At 46.1% G+C, this 15,533-nt stretch overlaps 1 protein-coding gene across 2 annotated transcripts in view; it reads left to right on the forward strand.

Annotated features, from left to right (window-relative positions):
• Positions 1–15,533, forward strand: part of BTBD9 (BTB domain containing 9) — a 462,890-nt gene that overhangs the window by 416,304 nt on the left and 31,053 nt on the right. The window lies entirely within an intron of this gene.

A 15,533-nucleotide genomic window follows, 5' to 3' on the forward strand; every position in this document is an offset into this window, starting at 1 on the left:
GCCAGCAGCTGCCTCTTCCTGCACTGTGGCCCCAGCACAATGCCACAGGGCATTGGCTGCATCCACTGAGATGTCACTAGGTCACCTGCTTACATTCTTGCCAAGGGGCTGCCCATATCTGCAGAAGGGTGATCATGGCCTGTGAAATACCAGCCCATGAGGGGCCTGCAAAAGAATATGCACCTGAGAGAGGTCTGGACTAAAGATTGGCAGTTCGAACCCACTCAGAGGCAACCTGAAAGACAGACTTGGCAGTCGGCTTCTGACAGGTCACGGCCATGAAACCCTCTGAGGAGCAGTTCTCCTCTGACACAGCCAGCTCCCCAGACATCTCGAGTACTGTCAACTGGGCGGCAACTGACCGGTTAGCAAAAAGAAATCTAGCCAGCCAAGGCAGGGCCCAGAAAGCAGCTGTAGGTCAGGGAACGGCTACTATTATTAATTTGTTTGGTTATTATTTTTATCAAGAAAATATTTGTAACAAGAGCAAAGGGACTTGTTTTTTAATTCAACTTTTTTTTAATTGCTAGAAAATCTCCTAGAAGAAAGATGGTTATATGCAAAGTATTAGCTCAGATCAACTTGCCAGTCATTCATCCATCATAAGGAAAGCAGTGTTTTCATGGTGTTGAATGTGCCCCTTTGTGGGGCCTGACTTTAAGGCTTGTCACCTTTTTATTTCGGAGGTCCCAGGGCGCTAAATGGCTCCAGGCTAGTCTTGGGCCAATCAGAGCAGGAGTTTTCATCTTGGAGAAACATGTTTTTGGCTCTGGAGAGTTGTACAGCTCTCCCCGGTGCCTCCAATTCCTTATCTGTTCAGCTGCAAATACCAGGCCCTTTCTTAATGGCTAGAGAGGAAGAGTCTATTTTTAAAGTTTCTACTGAATAGCTCCCCAGTGTTGGGTGCTGAACGAATTTGGTATGTCATCAGATCTGGAATACCCAGAGGGGCCTAGTGTAATTTTTAGGTATGAAATTGGTTAGGTTTGACTCAAACAACGTTTGGCAGTCCTTCTCGAAGGCCGCCTGCGTACTTGGCTATATGTGTAGTATGGTGGGCTTCAGGGGTCACTGCCAGCTTTTGTGCCTCATGGACTTTAGGCATGAGTTTCCATAAAACCAGCCCTTGGAATTCAGAAGGTTTTAGGGCTCATTTTGTTCTAGATTCCCTTTGGTATTTGAAACACTAGGAACATTGAATTGAAATTGCCACAGTTTTAACATTTAAAAGCAGGCTTATGCAGACACATAGTCTTCACATAGTTTTTAGTGTGCAGTTCTGAGTGTGCTGCTCCTGGGGGAGAAAGGGAGGTAGTGCCGGATAGGCACATGGAGCCAAGAAAGGGGGTTGGTCTCTCTCCTTGGATGCACTAGCCCTTTCAGAGTGAGCCTGCACCCCTCACTGGCTGAAAGGAGCCACTTAACATCATTGCATCAATAATTCTGTTGAGCATTGTTCTTTCTGGGGACAGGGAATCATCAGGGGAACAGCGGGATGAATTTCTTTCCCTCCACAGCCTCCAGAGCTGCCTACTGGCAGAGAGAGGGGCCAAGCTGCTGGCTCTCCCACTGCCAGTCAGCGGACACCTCGGCCCAGGTTATTATCATGTTCCAGGCAGATTTCTATAAAATTACCAGGTCCTTAAACCAGGCACTGGGATATCAGAAATAGGATTCTCCCCAATGAACAGCACAAAAGCAAATCCAGGTGTTGGGGGCGGAGTGGTGGTGGTGGTGCTATGCAGGGCTGTGCCGTAGAGTTATTTCAAGGATTAAAGGAGCCCTGCTTTGTTCTGGATAGAAACCTCACAGCAAATGAGACTACCTCTAGCACTGACAGGCCCAGTGTTGGGGCCCAGCTCATTCTACCCAGCAGCCATCTCTAGAGAAGTGACCGACTAACCCAGAGCTGTTGCCTTCAATGGAGAGCCCTTGGTCTCCCTTGCCGAGGCTTCTTCCACTCCCTTTGCCACAAAGGGAGGGTTGCATCAGTGTTCTGCTTAGACATCACCAAGGACGGGGCCCACCGCCTCGCCTGGACACCACGTTGAGTGTTTTCTCATTTTTCCAGTGGGCCAAGAGGTTACAACTCAGTTGCCAGAATCCATGTGACTTTCCCTTCAGCACACAGCCATGTCCCTCCAAAGGCTTAATTGTTGCTTTCATCAAGACGGCAGCAACATGTTGGTTTACAGACTGTAGGGTCACCAACTTTTTCCCCTTTCAAGGGAAAAAAATTTACTCAGTACCTCCATGGCAATTAAAAACTTTTGTGCTATAGCCTATAATCCAGGATAAAGTATATCTGCTTCCAGTGGCTCCCAACGGGGCAGTAGCACCCACTTGGGGTAACACTGGTCTAGACACTGCCTATTTTCTAAAGTCTGGTCTGAATGTGCACTTCCAGGAGCAAATAGAAGGAATTTTGACCTTCTAGGGAGCTTTCAAATATTCCTAGAAAAAATTGAATTAAAAAATTAAATTTTTTTTCAGGAACTTTTTCGGGCTCCTACATTGTTATTTACAAAAACCATCTCCTCTCTCCCACCTCTTCATGCCTATTCAGCAGTAGTGCAGGGACTATTTGGTAGTATTTGTTCTTTTTTAATATATAAATCATTTTATTGGGGGCTCTTACAGAATCTTTGTTCTTGAGTGAAAAAAAAAGTGGGGGGAGAATTTTTGTCTCTAATGTGGACCTAGAGCCATTGTCAGTAATTAAGTTTGCTAATAGGCATTCCAGACAAGGTTGGATTTTTTTATATAATTTTTTAAATTTAAATCTTGAAACCTTTAAGAACTGCAGGACTTAGACAGAACCTGGAGAGTTTGGGGGTGAGGATTCCCCAACTTTGTCTCCAGACAACTCCTTGTAAAGTGACATGTTGAAGTTGTTTCATGCCTTTGTTTCCTAACCGTAGAGCAAGATTATCCATTTCTGAAGCCATTTCTAGTTCCATTATTGGTTTATGCTCTTCCTAAAGGTCTGAAGTTTGCAACATCAAATTCTTTGTACTGAAAGAGCTCAGCTCGTTGTCTTTCCCATCTCATTTGGCCCTCCTTGTGGCTTGAGCCTCGGTGGCAGGGGGTTTGGTTAATATTTGGTGGCTTGGACAAGGAACCTTTGTGGTGATGTCAGATAAGCATTGGACCTGGTAACTACCAGTTTGGCAGTTCGAACCCACTAGCCACTTTGTGGGTGGAAGGTGAAGCTCTCTGCTCCTATAGAGATGTATGGCTTCTGAAACCCTATATAGTCAGAATTGGCCCACTGGCAGTGGGTTTGGTTTGATGGCTTGGACATATTGGCCAGCTCTACCAGAAAATCAAAGGCCTCCTGAAAATTACCTTTTGCCCAGAGTGGGAGAGACGGGAACAGCTAATGGGCCAAGGAGCTCAGGTGGCTCAAACCTGGGCAGGCGGCTGGGGACTCCTGACAACGTGTAGCAGTGTACTTGAGACACTCTCCCTTGGAAGAGCGCCAGGTTTCTCTCTCCTGTCTGATGGTCTCTTGGAGGCAGATAATAGGCGAAGGTAAAGGTCATTAATTATAAGATCCAAGTGTGACAGAAACCCTATTAGAAAGAATACATCTCTTCAGAAGACTTACTAGACATTTAGAACTGTTTCAACAGAGTTTAAATTTGTGAGAGAAACCATTAAACCTTGTAAAGAAGAAATGCCAGACCAAGTGGGTGCTCCATAGACTCTAATTTGATTGACGGGGCCTCCCGTTTCTCCACCACACAAGAGCTCTTACCCTGCAACTCCCACCACCAGTTGTGTACAGACGTCAACACAGAAGCAGGAGGAAACGGGGCTTTTCTTTCTTTTGCAGCATGCTACCCAGAGCCATTACGTCCTAGCACAGCTGCTGCTGGGGGAGAGAGAAAAACACTTGGCCCCAGAGTCTGTTTATGTGTTTGAGCAGAGAAAGCGATTTCTGTTGCAAGGAGCTCTAAGTGAGACAGACAGAGTCAGAGAATAAGAGAGAGAGATAATTATCTAAATTATATTCGTGCTATTATCGAAGACGAATATAGTTAAAATGTAATTAAATATGACGGGCTAGCAGGATGTAAGCCAAGCTTTGGAATGCTAATCATCAATTACTGCATCCCCGTAGGGGAATCAGGAGCGCTATATGGCAGAGAGTGGGAGAGTGGGGAGCTTGGAGAGGAGGGGGACTGAGTGAGGTGTAGAGTACTAAAACAGCCCCTTCTCTCCCCTCATACTCATTCAAACACTCCACAAATGTTCCCAGGACAGGTACCTTTCTACAGCTGCCATAGGGGTTGGAGGCTTTCAGCTAAGCAAATCCGAGGCACTAGCTGGAGGGTGCTGACCTTCTCTTTGACAGGAAAAGTCTCTGAAAGGGAAAATTAGGCTATGAGCTGAAAAGGTAAATTCCAAGACTGCCTCGTGTAGATACAAAGGGGCTTCAGAACGTTTGTGGGAATTATCCATTATCTTCTAATCCAATTTTTCCACAAACTTTTTGAAGCCCACACACACACACACACACACACACACTCACACACTCCCCACAAGTACATTCATAAAAAGAGGGCTGAGGTTCCCTCTGTGCCAGAATTCATGAAATGTCCAGCCAAGATTCCAGAAACCCCCAGTGGAGGCTATGCCGAGGGGAGCCCATAATTATGGCAGATTGTCCCCCCAAGCAGGGTGCCCTAACTACTCCATCCCAAGCCCAAGGAAGGGGTCTGCCTTGGTCCCACATTGGAGTTGCCCAAAGAGCTTACAAAATGTTCGTGCTGGGATCCTAGCCTGAGAGACTGAGTTGTTAACTGGCTTGGGGTGTAACCTGGGCATCGTGATTAAGGTTCCACAGGTGATTCCATGTGCAACCCGATGATTACCGAAACTGGGAATCTCCACTGCCAGGGGGTGAGGGGGAGGGAGGCAGGTGGTACCTGAAGACGGTCAGCTGTTAACAGCTGAACCTGGCTCTGGCCAGGGAGGCCAAAAAGAGTAAGAATGTTGTTTGTTTGTTTTTCCTTTGACAAGATGGTTTGCATACCAGTTCTGGTGTCAAATCTCCAAAGAATTTTGAGGTTGGAAGTGTTCCTAAGCAAAAGAGCTAAGATTTAATCCATCTCATTTGACATTGGAGGGGCAGGAGCGCTTAGGCTGGGGGAGAAAGCTGGCTGCCTCCTTTGGCCAGGCAAGAGATGTGAGTGAGTGAAGCAGGCTGGGCCAGGCTCCAGGGGTTGTGGAGAACACTGGGAGCTGGAGGGCCTGGCTCTGTTGTCCTCTCAGCCCCAGCCATGGTGGCCTGGCCAGAAAGAGGGTCCAGACAAACCAGATACCTGATTCTGAAGAGAAGCCAGAAAGTCATGTTTTTATGTGAAATCACCCAACTTTTCAAAGACTTATCTGTTGTTAGCTGCCAATGTTGAGTCAATCGACTCAAATTTTTAAAAATATATGAATAAAAATCACTGTGGTGGCCCAACAGCACATATACTGGGCGGGGGTGGGGGGGGGGTTTAATAAGCCAGGAGAATGTCTACAAATCTCTCATTTGCATCGCTTGGTCACAATATCCTTTGGGCAAACGGTTACAAACTATCTCTGGCTCCAGCCACCTCATGTGTGCAGCAGAGCTCGAGCACAGCACTGGTTTTTCAAAGCCTGGCTTATAGAGAGGCTTCTCAGTAAATGGTGGTTGTATGGCCAAAAGGAGAATGGAGCCAACCCAGAGCTCCCTGTAAGTCAGGACAGCGAGACAGCTACAATATCCAGGTAGGCATCCTGCGGTGCACCTGTGCACTGTGGGTGCAGAGTACACACCTCAGAGAACTGCATGCCTACGCCTTACTGTAGTATAGAGGTGTGGGGATGAGGGCATTCTAGAAGGGAATAAACTGCATCTCTGGCTGCCATAGATACCCTCTCTGGCTCTGCTGGGACAAGTGGGGGGACATCCCCTGGTAGGCTAGGCTGGGAACCATGGGAACATCAAGCTAGGTGCAGCATAAGGGCCATTACAACAGTGTTCCCCTTCACCCACCTTTGTGGAAGACACGCTCTCCCTCACACCCCCAGTCGATAGATCATCTTTAGATGTGATTAGAAAGATGAATGTAGTCCTTGGACCATTACAACAACCAGGCAGACAATAAGAACAGCATGCTTGGGGGGACGCAGGCAGCTATGGGGTCAGTGCGGGCGGCGTGCTCATAAAGAACTGTCAGCGAGATCTTCGGGTGAGTCTCTACGCTCACTCACGGCCTTTAATACCCGTCACGTCTCAGTGCCACGCAGCTTGGAGAGGGCACCACCGGCACCGCCGTATGCTCAGCTGACAGGACAGCCTTTATTATTTCCTCCCTTTCCTGGAATCTTTTCCAAAGGTCTATGTTTGCCTTCCAGCCCTGCTCCCAGAGGTTAGAAATAAATATGTCCCCGTGTGCCCGTTCCAGCCCTAGATATCACAGGGCTTTTCTCCTTTTCTTGGCTCTGCTTTCTTTCTTTTCTTCCCTTTTTATAAAATGTTTTAAAGCTATATATGTATGTAGTTTGAAAAGTCAGGAAGAACCCTAAGGCTTCTAACAAAGCCACCAGTCCCCTGCTTCACCTTCTACTTGAGTTCCACTCCCCAGAGGCAATGGGATTCTTTTCTTTAAAACAAAAATGTTTTTAATGTTTTGAAGAGATAATACACTTGAAGACGATTATATTAAATATGGTTAAAATTTAAAACCGTAAAAAGGTTTCCCTCCGGCCTACGTCTCCTTCCATTGTGTGTCTGTGTTGGAACTTCAAAAATTTGTGGAAAAATAGAATAAGAAGATAATGGAATTTCCTCACACCCTCTCTGAAACCACCCTCATATAAATAAATGGCTCTGTATTTTTTCCCTGACTTCTTTTTTCTTTCTTTCTTTCTTTTTTTTAACCAGCTGTTGTAGTCTTTCATCTCAGGGCCAAGGGTGTCCCATACCCTCCTTTCCAGGCTGGGAAGTGAGGGGCATTGGCTTGTTCCCATAGTGCTGCCTTTCAGTCCCCCCACCCCCGCTGTACAGCGAGATAGGAGGCATTGCTGCTGGGAAGGGGTGTGTACATTTAGCAACATTTTGCTGATTAAGGCATATGTCAATTTACGCTTCCTTTAGCAGTGTGTGGGAGTCTCTGTCTCCTACTCCCCAGCATGGCAGCGGGGATATAACGTGTGAGCAAACTTTCTGATCCTGAGGAAAGTTCCCCTTTTATCCGGTGACTTCATATTTCTTAGCCGTGTTTATTTAGAGCTTTCTTATTTCCATTACTGAAATTACCGATTGTCTTCCTACTTGTCCCTCCCCTGCCTCTTATTTGTACATGCTCTTCCTCTGCCCCATCTTCCCACTCTCGTAGGATCATTGTTTGTTTGGTTTTTCCCTTTGGACCTGTATTTGGAGTCAGTGATGTCATGGCATGTAAGTACTATTCACAGATAAGCCATGTAGTGTACTATGATCACTTTTATTCTATCATTTGTTTTTCCAAGACTTAAAAGTTACTTCGTTTTATGTATTACCATTATTTACTTAATTTTCTGTTACTGATCATTAATTCTTCTCCATAACTTTGGTCAGAACTAGACAAAAATTCCCAACCTGGTCTAGTCACTTCAGTTAAATTCATTTTTTCTCTGTCCCCCTCTGAGTCATCTTCTCTAATGCTAACTAATCTAATCTAGCCAGGCTTAATCTGAGCTGGTTTGCTTCTGTGACTTGTATGTAGAGGGAAATCAACTGCTGAGCTCTCTCCCAGTTAGCTAACCTTGTGAGTGAAAGACAACACAATAGCCCAAGGCACTGTGCTTCTACTGTGTGCTGAACTCTGTGTGCTCCCTCTGACCCTCCCAACTCTAGAAGGCCAGCACTACACCGTTCTGGCTCCCATTTCACACAGGAAACAGACTTCCAGGGACTGTTGTGTGCCAGCGGTCAGCGAGTGGTAGTGGTCCCGGGTGTGCTGAGTATCTGCATGTGTTTGTGTGAGAGCCCGGGCGTCTACCACTGTGGGCTTCAGGACTATAGTCAAGATCTGGATGCCCATGTGAGGCATCAATGAAATCTGTGGGACAGGGAGTAAGTACTCAGTGTCCCACCCTGCAGTGGACTTGAAAATTCTTCATGCCCCCTTTGGTGGAAAGAGCATGAACTAGCAGCCCGCAAATCTGGTTTCTGTGGTTGATGTGACAGCCGGCCACTCTGGGCTCTTCCTCCACCTCAGTTTCCTTACTTCTGAAATTGACAGCCTACATACCCAACAGATTGGTGGGGAGACCCGAAGAGAGAGCTCATGATTGAGATTCCCTTAGTAAAATACACAGTGGTTTACAAATGGGAGAGGCTTTGCAAATGACAGGTCTCAATTGTTAGGGTACAGTGGCCCCTTTTCCAAGCAGAACCTGGCACCGCTGCCTTCTTGAAAGTAGCTTTGGCGTGGCAATAGTTCAGGTAGTGGGGGGCAGCGCAGCAGATACGTTGAGCAGTAAAGTTAAGATACACTTGGGATACCTAAAGGGTGAAAGAAGTGAGACCCAAGGGACCGTTGAACTCAGGGTTGGGTTTTTTATTTAAAAAAAAAAAAAAAAGCAGTTGTCCTGGTTGGTTGGGATTCAAACGATGGTCCCTGGTTGACTGGGCCCCAACTCTCTCCTTACCTGGCAAGGTCCTGGGGAGGGGAGGTCAAGCTCATGGGCTCCTCGTTTCTGGTATATGGTGTTTCATTCATTAGTCAGACCCGGTCAGGCTGCTTTCCCTGTCCTTGTCATTGAGCCCACTGTTTCTCTCGCCTTACTGGCAAGCCACCTACCATGCCCAGCCATATCATAATGGTTTTGTATGCATGCACTGTTTAATCCTCATTCCTCAACAGCAGTTTTAGAGAGATTGCTTTAAATCCCTTGTTTTTCTGCCTGCTTTAGTTACTGCTATGGCAACAACATCTCCCTCCCTACACACACCCCTCCCCTGCGCACTTTTTTTTAACTCTTAACTAGATCGTATTTCAGCTTCATTATGGGTTAAATTGAGTTTTATGGATGGGCCTGGAATCCATTAAAATTTTATCGCTTTATTTCCCTGGGAAAAAGTTGGTTCCAAGATTCAAAACAACCAATTACAAGTGAAGTTTTGAAACACCCCCAGTTCATGAGAGGGTCTGCTATGCTGTCTGCATTATTCTCTAATTAGTTCATGGGAGGACAGCTAATCCCCCAGTGAAGCTAGAAACTGCATAAGGGTGGGCACTACATCGTGCATGGAGCCCCAGAACACCTAGCAAGGTGCCAAGCTCAAGAGTGAATCCAACAACTTAATTCCTCTGAAACTCAGCTACCTGTCTGCTTTGAAGAAATAGGTGCTGACGGGAGTGTCTCTTGTGCTCCTGGGAACCTCTGTGTTAATCATCAGTCATCCAGTGTCAAACTTCATGGAGCTCAAGAGACTCAGCAGCCACTTCCTCGTCTCACGGGTGAGACCTACTGAGGCAGCAGGTCTTGTCCAGGTTCCTTTGACCGAATTGTAAATGCCAGTAACAACAGTAACGACTAATGTTTTCTTAGCACTGAGTATATGCCCGTCTTGTTGAAGATGCTTTATGGTTATTGATCTATTTAATTGTCACCGAACTTTTTGTAAAGGAAGTTAAGACCCAGAAAGGTTAAACAACTTGGTTAAAGTCACCCAGCTGGTAAAAGTGGCAAAACTGAGACCCAACCTGGCATCCTGGCTCCAGAATTTATGCTGTCAATCACTGTGAGGGGATGGCAATCAAGGATGAACACACACACACACACACACCAGTTATTTCCACCAGGCAGAAAATAGCTCACCTAGTACAGCTCTGGTCTCCCCACTGGCTCCATCCCCTGTGGTCTTTGTTAAGGGCATACTCTTACCAAATTCAAACAGTATGGGACGGTATAAAAGTAAACATCTCTGGAAATTATTTCATCCAAAGCTGAAATCTTGGTCAGCATCTCTGTAGCCTCTCTCTCTAAACACACATGCATGTATGTGTAGTAGTTGTTCTTTTAATCACTGCCATTGAGTCAATGCTGACTCATAACAACCCTCTGTAGGTTTCTGAGACTGTGTAACTATTTACTAGAGTAGAAAGCTGAGTCTCTCGAGAGGAGGTGCTAGTGGTTTCAAACTGCCCACCATGGAATCATATCCCAACATGTAACCACTGTTGTTAGGTGCCATCAAGTCAGCTCCAACTCATAGTTGACCGTATGTACAACAGAGTGAAACACTGCCTGGTCCTGTGCCATCCTCACAAGGATCTTATGTTTGAGCCCATTGATGGCAGCCACTGGGTTAGTCCATCTTGTCAAGGGCTCTCCTCTTGTCTGCTGCCCCTCTACTTTACCAAGCATGATATCCTTCTAACAGCCAATTAGGCAATTAAAAAGATTATGGTCAAGCTCAACTTGGTCCTCAAAGGAACATTATTTCTTTTACCCAATGCAACTGGTTTTTTGATCATGGACTACTGCTTCCATGATATTTGATTGGGGATCCAAGCAAGACGATCCTTAACAACTTCAACCTTTTCTCCATTAATCATGATCCAGTGGTGAGGGTTTTGGTCTTCATTACATTGGGTCATAATCCATACTGAAGGCTACAATCCTTGATCTTCATCAGCAAGTGCTTCAAGTCCTCCTCACTTTCAGTAAGCAAGATTGTGTTATCTGCATATTGCAAGTTGTTAATAAGCCTTCCTCTAATCCTGATGCCCCATTCTTCTTCATATTAGCCAGCTTCTCTGATTACTGCTTTGGCATACAGATTGAATAATATGGTGAGAGGATACAACCCTGATGCACAGTTTCATGATTTTAAACCATGTAGTATACCTTTGTTTTGGTCACATAACTGCCTCTTGGTCCATGTACAGGTTCCACGTGAACACAAAAAGTGCTCTAAAATCACCATTTTTCTCAAGGTTATCCATAGCTTGTTATGATCCACACAGCCGACTGTCGTTGTGTAGTCAATAAAACACAAGCACACATCTTTCTGCTGTTCTCTGCTTTGAGCCAAAATCCATTTGACACCATCAGTGATATCCCTTTTTCCATGCCACATCCTCTTCTAAAACTGGCCTGGTGAACCTCTAGCAGTTTCTTGCCAATGTTCTTGCATGATCTTCAGCAAAATTTTACTTGCATGTGAAATCAATGATACTGTTCTATACTTTGAGCATGCTATTGGGTTACCTTTATTTACAGTAGGTACAGGTATGGATCTCTTCCAGTTAGTTGGACAAATAGCTGTCTTCCAAATGTCCTGGCTTAGATGAGTGAGTGCTTCAGTGCGTCATCGGCTTGTTGCATCATTTCAATCATTCCATTGATTCCTGGAGGTTTGTTTTTGGCCAGTGCTTCCAGTGCAGCTTGACCTTCTACCTTAAGTACCAATGGTTCTTGCTCAAATGCTACCTCCTGAAATGGTTGAAGGTCAAGTAGTCCTTTTTTGGTACATGACTCTGTGTAGTCTTTCAGTCTTCTTTTGATGCGTCCTGCATCATTCATTATTTCACTCAAAGGAATCTTTCAGTATTGCAACTCAAGGTTTGAATTTATTTTATCTTGTTTAGTTCTTTCAGTTTAAGATTTATTGAATGTGTTCTTCCTTTTTGGTTATCTAACTCTAGGTCTTTGAACACATTCTATTATACTATTTTCCTTTGTCTTCTCAAGCTGCTCTGAAATTTTCTGTTCTGCTCATCATTTCATTCATTTACCATAGCTACTCTGTGATCAAGGGCAGGTTTGAGAGTCTTTTCTCTCATCCACTTAGATCGTCTCTTTCTTTCCTCTCTTTTTAATGATCTTTGTTTTCATCATGAATGAAGGTCTTGGTGTCCTCCCACAGCTCATCAGGTCTTCTGTCATTAGTGTTTAAGGCATTAAGTCTGTGCCTGAGAAGTTCTTGAAATTCAGGTTATGTATACTCAAAGTCACTGCCTCTCATGGCCTTGTTTTCATTTTCTTCACCTTCAACCTGAACTTAAATTTGAGCATTTAGTAGTCTGAACCACAGATGACCCCTGGCTTCGTTTTATCTGCTGATAATGAGCTTCTCCATCATCTCTTTGTACAGATGGTAGTCCATTTGATTCCTGTGTATTCCAGCTGGGGAAGCCATATGTAGTCACCATTTATGTTGTTGGGAAAGGTAGTTGCTATGATCAAGTCATTGGTCTTGCAAAACTGTATCATGTGATTTCCAGCTTTGTTTCCATCACCAAGACCACATTTTCCCACTACTGTTCCTTTCTCTTTGTTTCCAACTTTCACCTTCCAACTGCCAGTACTTACCAATTTATCTTCATCGCATGTTTGATCAATTTCCAATTTCTTCATTACTAGCTTTAGTGGTTGCTGCATACATTTGAGTGATAGTTGTTTTAATTGGATTTTCTTGAATGGGGATAGGTATAATCCTCTCACAGACAGCATTATACTTCAAGATTGATCTTGAAATGTCCTTTTTGGCAACGAATGCAACACTATTCCTCTTGATTGTGTCATTCCACGCATAGTAAACCATAGGGTTTCCAGATTCAAAATGGCCAGTACAGTCCATTTCAGATTACTAATGCTTAGGATATTGGTCTTTATGCACTCTGTTTTGGTTTTGATGACTTCCAATTTTCCTTGATTTATACTCTGTACATTCCAAGTTCCGATGATTATTAGATTTTTGCAGCTGTTTCTTTTCATTTGGGGCCATGCTCCATCAGCAAGTGAAGGTCCCCAAAGCATTGCTCCCACACGTCTTACTCCGGCCACATCATTATGGCCGACTCGACTTTGAGAAGGCAGCTCTACCTCGGTCATACTTTGAGTGCCTTCTGACCAGAGGGGCCCATAGTCTGGCCTTACCTCTGACACTAATCTGCTTCTGTTCATTAGCTCATCAGCATGTCACAGTGTTGCGATGTTGTCATAAGATTTCCAGTGGCTAATTCCTCCAAAATGCACACCCTATATTCCTTGTTTGTAGTCTGTTATTAATCTGGAAGCTCAGCTGACACCTGCTCACTTTGGGTATTTGAAATATCAGTGACGTAGCATCGCAGTAACACACGAGCCACCATAGTACCACAAACGACAGACAAGTGGTGGGGTAGAGAGTTAGAATGCGTATTTGTCATCTGAGGGAAGTTGCAGGTGCTTTTGTAGCCCGGTGAGTAGTATCATTTCTGTCAGCAGTGGGTCAGTGAGGTCACCGCAGCCCAGGAAAGGGTGGTGATGCGCCCAATATAGAGTCAGGAGTGGCAGGCTAGGACATCACCTCACGTTTGGGTGGGTAGGTGGGTTGGTAGATTGGTCTTTAAAGTAAACACTCAAAGCAAGGACCACATTTGTTTTGGGCGCCGATGCTCGGACTCAGACGTCTTCCTCCCACAGTTCTTTCCTGCTGAGAGACTTCTGTGCCTGTGGGGGTTTGGCCTCCTGAAGAAGGGACTTTGGAGAGCTGGTGACTGAGGATATATGCAGCTGTCAGTAAAGCTCAATACAAATGCAGCCGAGTTTCTGCAGAGTCTAAATGACGGCAGTAGCTTCCCGAGCACGAGAAACCTCAGCCGAGGGAGCATCCTCTGTGACTGCTTTTCCAATGCCACCTTCCCGTTTCTCCATGGGGCAGCATTCGAAGTTGTTTTGAAACAGCTCAGAGGAAATGCAATGTGATATTTGGGGTGGGAGAGATGTTCATTACCTCGTCCTAACCAGCTTTCCTTCACCCTAATTTCCAGGCCCTTGGGTTGGTATCCAGTTTTGCTGAAAATGAAATCATATATTCAGCTCTCGGGCTGTGTTAGTGAAAATGAACTCTAATGCGATTAGATATTAATGCAATGTAATGGAGGATTGGTATTAAATTGAGACCTTCTGATCTTATTACTCCACAAACGCTCCTTCCTGCTCAGGCTGCCGCCCCACCAGCCATGCTTCCCCAAGCAGAATCGAGGACCGGTGGCGCCAAAGCCCAGAGCTCCTGTGCATGCCCTGGACTAGAAGGTGGAGAGAGAGAGAGAAAGAGCATTTGGGGAGGAGGGGGAAGAGGAGTGTGCACATAAGAGAGCTGGGGTCTAGGCCAGGACAGCTCCCCACAAGGATCTTACCTCTTCCATGACACGTTGTGAAGGGAGTGGGGCTGCCTGCCTATCGAGAGCCATGATTATGTTGTGGACTGAGCGGGCAGGTGTACATGTTTACCTTTGTGTCCTTAACCACTGAAAGATGTTTTCAAGAGGTAATTCTGACAGCTATGAAGAACCAAATTTTTGACCGTGTCTCCCAAAATCACAGCCCCCCTCTCCATCCCCATCCAGTGGTCAGACTTTTCCATGAACCTAATAGTAGTCACCAGGTTGCCATTTGGCCCCTTCCATTTGCCTTTTCTGGTGGGTGGTCTGAGAAGTGGGCCAAGCCAGCTTCTGTGTGTGCCAGCTTTCTTCCTTTGGGACCAGAGCTGGAACACGCCCATACTTGGTCCAGACCTGTGCTCAGTACGTGCTCATCCTGGGGACGGCCAGGCCCTTGTGGAAGTCCTTTAGGACTCCGCCAGAACAACCCCCCACCCCACCCCGGGCCCAGGCCACACTCACCCCCAGGAACTCCCTGGGAGCGCCTGGCGGGCCTGGGAGGAAATCAGCTCCCCACGGTGTGGAGTGAATGGGCCAAGAGTCAAGTGCTGCAGATGGCCAGGGGACGTCACCTTCCTGTGTGACTGATAGCACTTTACCGGAGAATGGGGTTCTCATTCTGTTTCCAGCAAACTGCCTGCAGAGGCACAGGCTTTCCACACAGGACAGTAACGGCTTTTTAATGACCTTCAGGGGACTGGTGTCCAGGCAGCAGTGAATCAATCTCAGTAGGAGGTTCGTAGTGGGAGAGAAGATGGAACACCTAAACCAAAGGGGGAACAAACAAACCACAAATACATATATTTTCTTTGGTAGCATTACTTGGTAATTAGACAATTACAGGAAACAGCTTCCCAGCAGCTGGCATTTCCACTGTGTGAGCGGAGGAGGGATGGCAACAACTGTGAACTCCTCACATTTATTACAGAAAATATTATTGGAGTTTACAGTCGTGGGTGCCATGCACTCCTCCGGCGCATTCTGATGAGCTGCTGAGCTAAACCAAGAGCAGGCCTCCTCTCACCAGGTTTGTGTGGGGCCTGCTCGGCTGGGTTTTACATGAGCTGATTGGATCTAGCCCATGCAGACCCAGGAGGACTGCCTAAGATTTCTAGGCTGCTCTTGAGACCACCCAGAGACTGACTGGTTCTAAGAGTAAGGCTGCGGGTTGGGCTGAAACATGAGAGCCTAGTCCACCCTCAGTGAGAGACCCCACATCTGCACGGACTAGTGCCACACTCCACCGACCTCCCTGTCCTGCTCCAAACTTGCCCAGCACTGAGGAGTAGCCTGCACAGCCCCATCCCAGGTCAGACCCTCTGACTCACCAACCCCTGCTGAGGTAGGCAC

This window comes from Echinops telfairi, unplaced genomic scaffold, assembly GCF_000313985.2.
Source record: "Echinops telfairi isolate 266 unplaced genomic scaffold, ASM31398v2 ScPeMD7_3533;HRSCAF=4204_1, whole genome shotgun sequence".
In the NCBI taxonomy this organism is placed as follows: domain Eukaryota; kingdom Metazoa; phylum Chordata; class Mammalia; order Afrosoricida; family Tenrecidae; genus Echinops; species Echinops telfairi.